This window comes from Lathyrus oleraceus, chromosome 4, assembly GCF_024323335.1.
Source record: "Lathyrus oleraceus cultivar Zhongwan6 chromosome 4, CAAS_Psat_ZW6_1.0, whole genome shotgun sequence".
Taxonomy (NCBI): Eukaryota; Viridiplantae; Streptophyta; class Magnoliopsida; order Fabales; family Fabaceae; genus Lathyrus; species Lathyrus oleraceus.
In genome coordinates this window covers 299,402,619-299,414,317 of record NC_066582.1, presented here as the reverse complement: position 1 = coordinate 299,414,317, position 11,699 = coordinate 299,402,619, and the positions used below count along the sequence as shown (strand labels likewise).

The following is an 11,699-nucleotide window of genomic DNA, read 5'->3' as shown; positions in this document are numbered from 1 at the left end:
GTGTGTGGTTTGATATAAGATGAAGTTACAGGTTTGTAGTATTCACATGAAAGAAACAGCATGAGAAAAAATAAAGTAGCTTGCCGTAAGAGAGAAAGCTGTAACATGCATGGTGGTGTTGTGACAAAATGGAAAAATCCATGTAGAATTAATATATATTTTAATGAAGGCGAATAAATAACGAATGGACCAACATGGCTCGTTGGTAGCTCCCCCTCACTGCAACGTAGAGGTCCTGGGTTTGAGCCCCCAGGACCTATTTTTTAGCTTTTCAGTGTTTACTCCCTTTCCACTATTATTAATTCACCACTATTTTTCTATTGTTAAAATAAAACCCATTAATTAATTTTCTAATTAATATATTATATTAGTTATTTAAACTAGGATATAATTTAATCTAGTTTATTAATTAAATTTTCATATATCACTTAATTAATTAAAATGGGCTATTTTGAATAATAAAAATCTAATTATATTTTTTTTCTCTTTTCTTTTAAAATTTCTATCAATTTAATCTAAGTTTTCCCATAAATTCATAAAAAAAAAGTTTCTATTATTATAGACTAAAAATATTCTTAATTCATTCTTAAATTTTTTTCGCACTTTAATTTTTCCGTACTCTGAATATAACTGTCTAGATGTATGCTAATAGGATTGCATGGAAAGATAAATAATCGAACTTAGATAAATTAATTCAAGATAATATATCCGAATCCAATCATTTCCACACTTGCACCTCTAGGGTAACCCTCTCTTTGTTGCCTTACGATATTACGGTCATGTCCCGCGAATGTGGGGATACCCTTAGCAAAGACCCTTTCGATTAAATCATCATCATCCCTAAACAGATAAGTCATAGTCCCTTCGATCAAAAGGTCAATGTCCCTACAAGATAAATCATAGTCCCTCGAACGTTGCCTTCGAATATATGACCTTGTCCCTCGAACGTTGCCTTCGAATATATGACTTTGTCCCTCGATGACCCTTCGTTTTAGCCTACGATTAAATGATGATCGTCCCTTCGAAGGCCAAGGTATCCTTACAAATGTTGCCTTCAATGACCAATCGACGACCCCACGATGTCCCTTTACATCCAAAGGATAAGATTACTTACTTCTCAATAGTAAGGACAATTTTACCCTCATAAGGATAGGAAATACCTATAAAGACCTTGGTTAGGTATAACTCTTAAATGCTTGCTCACAACTTAAAATACTTTTCACACCTCACACTTTTCAAAACATCTTTTAGAAAATCACCACTTGGTATACATTCACACCAGAATCATCGCCGAGTTATATTTTTCTAAACATCTTTCAAAATCAAACGAGATAAACACTTTGTATACATTCGTACAAGAATCATTACAAAGTTAAACTCTCCTTTCAAAATATTTTTTAAACACACCACATTTCTCAAACACTTTCTCAAACAAGGAAAACATAAGTGAGTTAAGCAATTAAGAGCCCATGGATAACCATGGATACAAAGGGTGCTAACACCTTCCCTTTGTATAATGTACCTCCCGAACTCAAAATCTAATCAAGGTCTTTCCTGTTCTTTTCCACCTTTCCTTATTGGATAAAAGAAAAGTCGGTGGCGACTCTTGTTATCCGCAACATTTCTTTTCAAAGCAAAAACACAAAGTCAGTTCACCGTATCACAGAGGCGCCAATTGGATTGGCTAGGGAACATGGTGCAGTCAATCCAATTGGCGCCAATGTGTATTTTTATAAAGGAGGCGCCAATTGGATTGGCACCTCAGTGTAAAATGCATTTTTTTGTTATAAATAGATGTGTTATATGAATCATTATTCCACATCTCATTTTATCATTTGACAATCATGTTTGGTGTTCGTCGCCGATACAGAAAGGTGATTTATGCGAGAGACAAACCTCAGATGCTAATGTTGTTCTGGAACATCACTATGTTCGATCAACTGAAGAGGGAGTTGGTTAGATGGGAAAATACCAGAAGGGGAAAAAATTAGAAGTATTGAGAGACTCGGTATTATCTTTGGTTGGGTGCGAATGAAAACTGATAAGGATGCTAGGAAATGATGTTCGGTCGAGATGACATCAATTTGATTGTTGTAATCAGTTAGAAATATTTCTATTTTCAGTTAGCTTATTTTGTATTGATGTTTGTTGTGAACCTTGTTGTAACAAAAACTTTATGATATATAATGATTGAAGGTTACAGAAATATAATGTTACAAAAAGCTTATGACCCAGATGATGCTCCTCGATTGGGATAGTTGTTCTTGTTATGTCCTGATTAACGACAGATACTACATAATCTTATCATTTTATCTGTCGAATCCATTTTTGTCCTGATACATGTGTTGTTTGGCCTTCCTTTTTTCTTTCTATGCATCCCGTCGTTGTTCCAAACTATATCACCTTCGTATGGAGGTCAGTATTCCTCCATTGGTAGTACCGAGAAGCTTTTATTATATACATTCATGACGGTGACGGTCTTGTACACATTGGATAAATGGTTGTAAGCGTCTTGACGAGTATATGCGCATGCTGCAATGACATGGGAGCAAGGAATGCGGAAGGCCTGGAATTTTCCATAGTCGCACCAACTTCTGTTTAGTCTAACAGCATAGGCTAAATTTGGTCTCCCCTCGTTGTGGTCCAGTGTTTTCTGGATGCTGAAATTTTTCCTATGACAGTCAAAGACTATTACAGCGTGTGTGCTAGCTTTGATGCTCTAATCTTTCATGACTTTCATGTAACACTCTCTGAATACTTGCCCAGACATAAACACCGCACTCCATCTTTCACCTCTGGTTGCGAACGTAGAAGCCAACTTATAATAGGTCGATTTTACCAAGGCGGTTATTGGTAGATTTCTAATTCCTTTGAATACCACGTTCATCCATTCCACAAGGTTTGTTGTCATGTGGCCCCATCGACAACCTCCATCAAATTCCATTGTCCACTGCTCTACTAGTATGTTATTCAGCCATCTTCATGCGTCTTTATTAGACAGTCTAATTTTATCACGATAATATTAAAATGACGGCTGAGTTAGAGCATACCCAACATTCACCACCTTCTTGCGAAGATTCTTATCTTTTATTTCACGCATGAAGTTTTGTGCAGTATGTCTAATGCAATATGTCTAAGGCAATAAACATGGGTAGAAGGAGGATCATGCCATCCGTTGTCATGGTTGTTGTAGGCACTCTCAATGGCAGCATGTCTATCAGAAATCAAACAGAGATTGGCTTGTTGAGCCACATGCGTTCTGAGATGTCAAAGAAAGAAACCCCATTCACCAGTCGTTTCACCTTCAACCAGAGCAAAGGCAATGGGAAAGACATTGTTGTTTCCTTCTTGTGCAACCGCCATAAGCAAAGTACCCTTGTATTTTCCGTATAACCAAGTGCCATCAATTTGAATATTACGAACTTCGAGGTTTTGATCCCTCATTTTTATGTTGGTACGTAGGCACAAGACCGAAGGTCTTGCCAAACACAAAAATATAATTAATGAATTCTTTTCTCATCCCCCCATTCTATTTGTTAGTAAACATCACTTTGTACCAAATACATATGCACACAAAAAGGACTCCCTAGGAGTACCTAGGACACTTTGGGTGCTAACACTTTCCCTCTGTGTAACCAACCCCCTTACCTGTAATCTCTGAAATTTTATTAGTTTTGATTTGAAAACTTCTTACTTTTGGGTTTTGTTTGTACTTTTTCCCTTTTCCCTTGGAAACAATAAAAGCACGATGGCGACTCTTGTTATTTGATCTCTAGCTTATCCATAGCTTGACGATCATGAGTTTACCGCTATAATGACCATGATGGTTGTGCTGTTTGTAGTGTTAATCCGATGGGTTGTGAGGTTGTGAAAAGGGACATTCAGCGGCTGATGGATGAAGGCATGATTCAAATTGTTCAATCCCGTCATGTATATGACAATGTAAATGTCATAGTACCCATTTTCAAGCAGCCAGAGAGATTGGTAATCTAGTACGACAACAACATCAGTAACAATGTCAACAATAGATCAGTATCGCCATTGGTAATACGGTTAGCGGGCCCAGTCCCGTATTCATCTGATAAAGCTGTTCCGTATCAGTATAATGCTACAATGATTGAGGCTGGTCAAGAGGTTCTGTTGCCTACGACTAGCTCAATGGTGAGCACTGCTGATGTTACCAAGGTGACCCACAGTGGTCGTGTGTTTGGGCCGGTGTTCCCAAAGGATAAGGAAGAATCAGTTGGGAGTAAAAAGGTAGAAGTGCCTGTTGAAGATCCAGTTGGTGCTTCAAAGGGTAAGTCTGGTGAATCCAGCAATTTGAAAGCTAACGATGATGATGAGGTACTTCGACTAATCAAGAGAAGTGAGTTAAATGTGATGGAGCAGCTGCTTCAAACCCAACCAAGAGGTTCTGTTGCCTACGACTAGCTCTGTGGTGAGAATGCTATTTTGAAAATGGCACATGAATACCAAATCACATGCTTATGTTTTTTTTAGTCTTAGGCAACCTCACTATTAAAATGGTAAGAGTCTTTGCATTCTTTTTCCAAGTCAGTTTAAGCTTGCTCTTATTTGGACCCTGCTTTCTTTCCTTCTGCATAATTTACAGCTATCTCAAACTACACACTAACTAAGAATCCAAGAAAAATAACATAGAAACATAACACAAAAGTATTACCCTATATATACTCCATATCCATCTTCACACTCAACAAATTTTAATTTCTTTCACTCTAAATTCATCATGCATTCCATTGAGCAGATATTAAAGCACTCCTCAGTTAGGTCACACGATTTCTTCAAAAATTTAAGTTTTATTTCAAGAGATTAATTACTATGCACTGCCAGTGTAAAAATTTTTACACTCCGTTTGCATTACTTTATAAGTTTTTAAAATAAAAGTCAAATTTGTTTCAATATCCAACGGTTATGATTAACTATCGGTGCAAAATCCTTTTACATTGTCAGTGTATTTCGATTAAATTCTTATTTCAAATATGCATTTTATTTTGGTGGATTCTTTTGTTTTTAATTCTACTTTTAATCCTATTTTTCAAGGTTACTTTCACTGCACTCTCATTCTCATGAGTTTATTTCACTTTCTTTTTGTTTCTCACTTGATGGTTGCTATACTAGAAGGTTTAACCCTTCGAGCAACATCGGCCCAAATTTCAGTTTTCATGGGAACCTTTTTTTGATATAACTCTATATGATGTCTATTCATTCTCAGGATTTGTTCCTAACTCTTGCAATAATTTGTGGTGTAGGTTTCTTTTATTCTATAGGCTATATACAAGACATGTAACACTTTCAAATGAACAAACTTAGAATCAGGAACACCACTCAGTTAGAAAACAATTTTTTTTTAAAATTCTTATTTTAATATACTTTCAAAATTCTGTAGCTCTGGGTTCATTCGTGCCCCTGAAAATTCAGCATACTAAATTTTTTGATGATAATATAAATATATTATGTTTTATGTTTGTGATGTTTAAGATACACTATGTTTCAACAATTATTTTTGAGGTTAAAAAAAAGGCATGTCTCGAATGTAATGCTGGAAATATCTGTTACAATGGTATTGAATGGTACAATATCATTTCTCTTATCATATTATTTATCTCCTATATTATGTGTAGTTATTTCTATCATTGGAGTTATATATATATATATGGATAAAGAATAAGTGTTTTGAATGTTGGTCTTGGTGTCGGTGTCCGTGGTGTACTCGTTGTTGTTGTTATCGTCAGAGGAGAACTACCGAAAATCAAACCATATCCTCGACACTTGATGGTCATTCATCAACAGGACAGTAAAATTTAAAATTAAACTATGGTCATCAAAGTAGTAAGTGTTAGAATTTCAATTTTATGAATAATTTATTTTTATCAACTATTTATTTAGTGTGGTAATTCTTTATTTTCTTTTTTCTTTTTTTTCTTTTTTACTTTTAAATGACTGATTATTATTTTTTATTTTGATTTGCAGATTCAAATTTTCGTGATGATGTTACTCTTAGTGATACTAATCCATAAATCGTATAACTGATTAACATGGGATGGTTGTGTTTACCTTTTCTTTTTGTTGTAATTTGATTCTTAGAATAGAGGTTTAAAACTTATGTAGTTTTATGTACTGGACTACTTGTATGTCATTATATTTTGTTACTAAGTCTCTTGCTTCTGCTTAAGTTTTTTTTTATTGTCTCAATGTTAAAGAAATGTTATTTCCAAAGCAACTTTATCTTGGTATTCTAAAGCATGCTTTATATTTTCACATGATGAATCATGATTGTTTATTAGACTTCTACAAGGAAATCATGCCTATCTATTACTCCTAGTAATTATATATGATGAGTTGCTAAAGAACTTTACTATGTTCTTCAATATCTAGTATTATTATTATTGTCATTAAATTTTTATTTTATTTTATTATGAGTTATTTTTTACAGCATCAAAATAAAAAATTCAATTAGGTGTTAAAAAGCAATTAAAAACGGGTTGGATATTAAATTAATTTTCTTAAAGATTTAACTAGGGTTTGACTGAGGTTTGACCATTATTAATTAAATACATTTTTTAATAGAATCTTTAAATAATTGTATATTAGTAATATTGATGTAAATTAAATTTTAAAAATACTAATAATTTCATTAACAATAGTTTTTAAAGAAATATATTATTTTTAGTGAGAAATTTAGCATCATTCAACTATTTTATGACACAAGTTAACTTTAAATTTTCAATAAAATTGTAGGAATATGCCTTAAGAGCCTCCATTTACTCAAAAAAAAACATTCATAGTTATATATAATACTATTAAAATAGTAGTTTATTTGTGCGTGGGTGATGTTCTTGGTCAAAACAATTTATCTTGTGATGTGCGTGGGTGATCTTCTTCTTCTCCTATTCTGACAAAACTCTAATTTTCTTTCTTCCTCAATTTTTGTATTTTATTTCTTTCTTCAATTATCAACTGTGTAGCAGAATTCACCATAGATTTTAGTGAATTTTTAACATCTGGTATCTAGAGTATTGGTTGAGCGATTCTTGAAAGCATAACATGATGAATCATCCGAACAAGAATTTTCTGGTGAGTCTCCCAATTCTGAAAAATCAGAATTATGAGAATTGCTGCAAGCAGATAAAGGTTGACTTTTGCTATCTTTGGGATCTTGTGAAGGAGGGAGTGACACTGCTTGCAGCAAATGTGACAAATGAAGAAAAAACTGCACACAAAGAATTGAAGAAGAAAGATTATAAAGCTCTCTTTATAATCCACCAATGTGTTGATTCTGATTATTTTGAAAATGTTAGTGATGTTGAATCAGCGAAAGGAGTATGAGAAATTCTTGAAAAAAGGCGAGGTTAAAAACTCACAAAAGAACATATAATTGCTTAATATAGAAACATTGTTGTAGCCTAATATAGAAACATTGTTGTAGCCTAAAAAAATTCAAATCTGCATTCCTGGCCTGGATTAGGTTTGATCCCCAACAACTGCATATTTATTTTTTTAAAAGGCGTCAGTTTACCTCTTGATTATTTCTATAATCTAGAATATATATATATATATATATATATATATATATATATATATATATATATATATATATATATATAATACCTATTCTTTATCTGCCATATGCCATATGAGCTGATTTTGAAAAATCCTATGTAAAAATATGTTTGAATTCTCTCTCTATCTTATGAATTTCTTTTATTTGCTCCCTAAAATAATTCAATCATAAAAAATAGTAATGTGACACTCATTTATAATTTTTTTTATTTTTTATTTTTCTGGGCTATTTAGTTGGAATTTCTCTTTAATTATAATTTTTTATTCTCTTTTTACTTTTTTTTAAAATATTAATATTTTAATTAAACAAAAACAAGCAAAATTTTGAAGAAAAAAAAAGAATTTGAATTAGCTCCCTTACTATGAAAATGACACATCTTTCCACTAGGCCATGCTACATTAATGACTTATCTCAACATTCATACTTATATAATACTTATATTGATACTGCACTATAAATAGTTTGATATTTCTCAGCATTACTTCCAACGTTTATATTGATATTTATATTGATCCTGCACTATAAATACTTATATTGATGCTACATTAGAGACTTATTTTAAAGTATTTATTAATTATTTATTAAATAGTAATCAAATTAAATTAATAAAATGTAAATTTTAAATATAATTAATATAATAAATCTATTTTTTAATTTGATTACTATTTATTAAATCTAAGTAAATCATAAATTATTTATTAATTATTTATAAAATAGTAAAAAAGTTAAATTAATAAAATATAAATATTAAATATGATTAATTTAATAATTTTATTTTTTCAAACGTGGACGAATGTAATTAATCAAATAAAAATCAAATTAATAAAATATAAATCTTAAATATGATTAATTTAATAATTTCACTTTTTCAAACGTGGACCAATTTATTAATCAAATAAAAATCAAATTAATAAAATATATTGTTGTAAGGTGGGAATAATACATTGTATTCAATATATAAATTAGATATGTGAGAATGCTGTTTTGAAAATGGCACATGAATACCAAATCACATGCTTATGTTTTTTTTGGTCTTAGACAGCCTCACTATTAAAATGAGAAGATTCTTTGCATTCTTTTTCCAAGTCAGCTAAAGCTTGCTCTTATTTGCTCTTATTTGGACCCTACTTTCTTTCCTTCTGCACAATTTGCAGCTATCTCAAACTACACACTAACTAAGAATCCAAGAAAAATAACATAGAAACATAACACAAAAGCATTACCATATATATACACTCCATATCCATCTTCACACTCAACAAATTTTCACTCTAAATTCATCATGCATTTCATTGAGCATATATTGAAGCACTCCTCAGTTAGGTTATACTCTATTTGCATTACTTTATAAGTTTTTAAAATTAAAATCAAATTTGTTTCAATATCCAACGGTTATGATTAACTGTTGGTGTAAAATCCTTTTACATTGTCAGTGTATTTCAATTAAATTCTTATTTCAAATATGCATTTTATTTTGGTGGATTCTTTTGTTTTTAATCTACTTTTAATCCTATTTTTTAAGGTTACTTTCACTACACTCTCATTCTCATGAGTGTATTTCACTTTCTTTTTGTTTCTCACTTGATGGTTGATATACTAGAAGATTTAACACTTCCAGCAACATCTGCCCAAATTTCAATTTTCATGAAAACCTTTTCTTTAATATCACTCTCTATGATGTCTATTCTCTCTAAGGATTTGTTCCTGAGTGTTGCATTAATTTGGGGTGTAAATTTCTTTTTATTTTATAGGCTATATGCACGACATGTAAGACTTTCAAATGAACAAACTCAGGATTCAGAACACCACTCAGATAGAAAACAATTTTTTAAAAAAAATCTTATTTTAATATGCTTTCAAAATGCTATAGCTCTGGGTTCATTCGTGCCCCTAAAATTCAACATACTAAATTTTTTGATGATAATATAAATATATTATGTTTTATGTTTGTGATGTTTAAGTTACACTATGTATCAACAATTATTTTTGAGGTTATAAAAAGGCATGTCTTGACTGGAATGCTGGAAATATCTGTTACAATATCATTTCTCTTATCATATTATCTATCTCCTTTTAATGCCTTTTTTCCAACGATATGCAATATATACATGGATGAGGAAAAAGTGTTTTGAATGTTGGTCTTGGTGTTGGTGTCTGTGGTGTACTCGATGTTGTTGTTGTTGTCGAAGGACTACCGAAAATCAGACAATATCTTCGACACTAGATGACATTTCAAGTGGTCAATCATCAATGGGATGGGACCACCAAATTTAAAATTCAACTATCGCCATCAAAGTAATAAGTGTTAGAATTTCAATTTTATGAATAACTTATTTTTATCAATTATTTATTTAGTGTAGTAATTCTTTTTTTCTTTTTTACTTTTAAATGACTGATTATTATTTTTTATTTTGATTTGCAGATTCAAATTTTCGTGATGATGTTACTCTTAGTGATACTAATCCATAAATCATACAACTGATTAACATGGGATGCTTGTGTTTACCTTTTCTTTTTGTTGTAATTTGATTCTTAGAATAGAGGTTTAGAACTGATGTAGTTTTAGGTACTAGACTTGCTAAAAGAAAAAGATAGCCCCTACATTTCTGTGCTCTACCCAGAGCAGGGAAAAAATGTGCAGGATCCTCTTCCTGGACCTTTGAACCATTTAGAATGTCTATCAACATAACCACGCCATTCCTATCTACAATGGCAATGACATGGTCGCACCACCAAGTAAAATCCATACAACCCAGAAAAGATTTATTGCCCCCATTCGATAAATTACCAAATTTATCAATAGTCTGAGCCATTATATCAAGCAAATATATGTTAGGCATATATGCCTTACATTGAGTGGTGTTTATAGAAACTACTGTCATGTTTTATTTATGTTACTTTTAATACACCATTTTATGCTAATATATTAAAGGGTTAATACCTATTCTTTTTCCCGTCATATTTTTCGAAAATCTTAAAAAAGAATTTTGATAAATTCCTCTAATATTTGAAAATTTTCTTATTTTTAATCTTTATCAGGTTAACTCATAAAAAAAATTGATGTGACATTATTTTTTATATTTTTTTCATTTTATTTAATTTTCACATGTGTATTCCAGTCTTTCAGTATGGAAGATGACACAAATGCTCTAAAGTAAAAACAAAATCTTTAAATTTAAGAGATATGTTAGATCAATAACATATCTCAGTGTCAAAGGAATATGTAAGATCAATAAAATGATAATGGCTAATTGAAGTGAAAGATCAAACTCATATGAACAATTTCATACGTAAATCTTACAATCTTTATTCTTAAATGATCAACTACAAAAGCATAACTCCACTAGAATATCTCGAAAATGCGTTTAGCTTCTTCAAGATCAACACCCTCACACTCGATCTCATACAAAGTTCCAAAATCAAAATCAGTCTCATCCACTTTCAATTTCAAATATTTTCAATCATAAACATTCCATGCGTTCCAAAAACCTCTCAACCCTAAAAAAAAACATTTTCACCCACCACCCCAAATTCCTCCTTCACCCTTTTCAGAATCCTCGACTCCAATAAACCTAACTTCCTCTATTCAGCAACACAATCACGACTAACCTTCAGATCCAAATCCTCGTCATCTTCTTCAACGCAACTCACATCGTCGACAAGAACCACCTTTGCTTTGAGCAAAACAACACACTGTTCGCCGTTATTGTAGAATCCAAGACGAAGAATGGTGCGACGAGAGGAGAGTTCAGATGCGGCGCCATTGAAGAAGAGGTTGTGTTGTTGATGGGTTATGACGTGGAAGGGAGAGGGAAATGTACATGGTGTTAAGATTATGCGTTTGTGAGACGAAGCTTCATTCGACTTTCATTTCGGATGAGGGTAAAGAGAGGGAGCAGATTGAAAAGAGATTAGGATTAGAGGTTGACGCGATTCGTTTTGGAAGATGGATCTTCTGCATGATTGAATTGATGAAGGAGAGTAGCAGTGGTGGTGTTGGCGGCGGTGATGGTGTTGTTACGACGACGAGCTTCTTCAAGTTCTTCCTTATCTTTGATATTCACTTCGATCTCACTTTGATTTTATATTAGTTTAATTTTCTATCCACCGATTGATT

The 11,699-nt window shown here is 32.0% G+C and overlaps 1 long non-coding RNA gene and 1 pseudogene across 1 annotated transcript; one reads left to right on the top strand and one right to left on the bottom strand.

The window, feature by feature from the left end:
* Positions 1-8,584: 8,584 nt before the first annotated feature.
* Positions 8,585-10,541, top strand: LOC127075231 (uncharacterized). The gene is made up of 2 exons (XR_007786273.1): positions 8,585-9,877; positions 10,005-10,541. It is a non-coding gene; the product is annotated as an uncharacterized LOC127075231 (long non-coding RNA).
* Positions 10,542-10,885: 344 nt separating this feature from the next.
* Positions 10,886-11,442, bottom strand: LOC127135466 (triphosphate tunnel metalloenzyme 3-like; annotated as a pseudogene).
* Between the last annotated feature and the right edge of the window lie 257 nt (positions 11,443-11,699).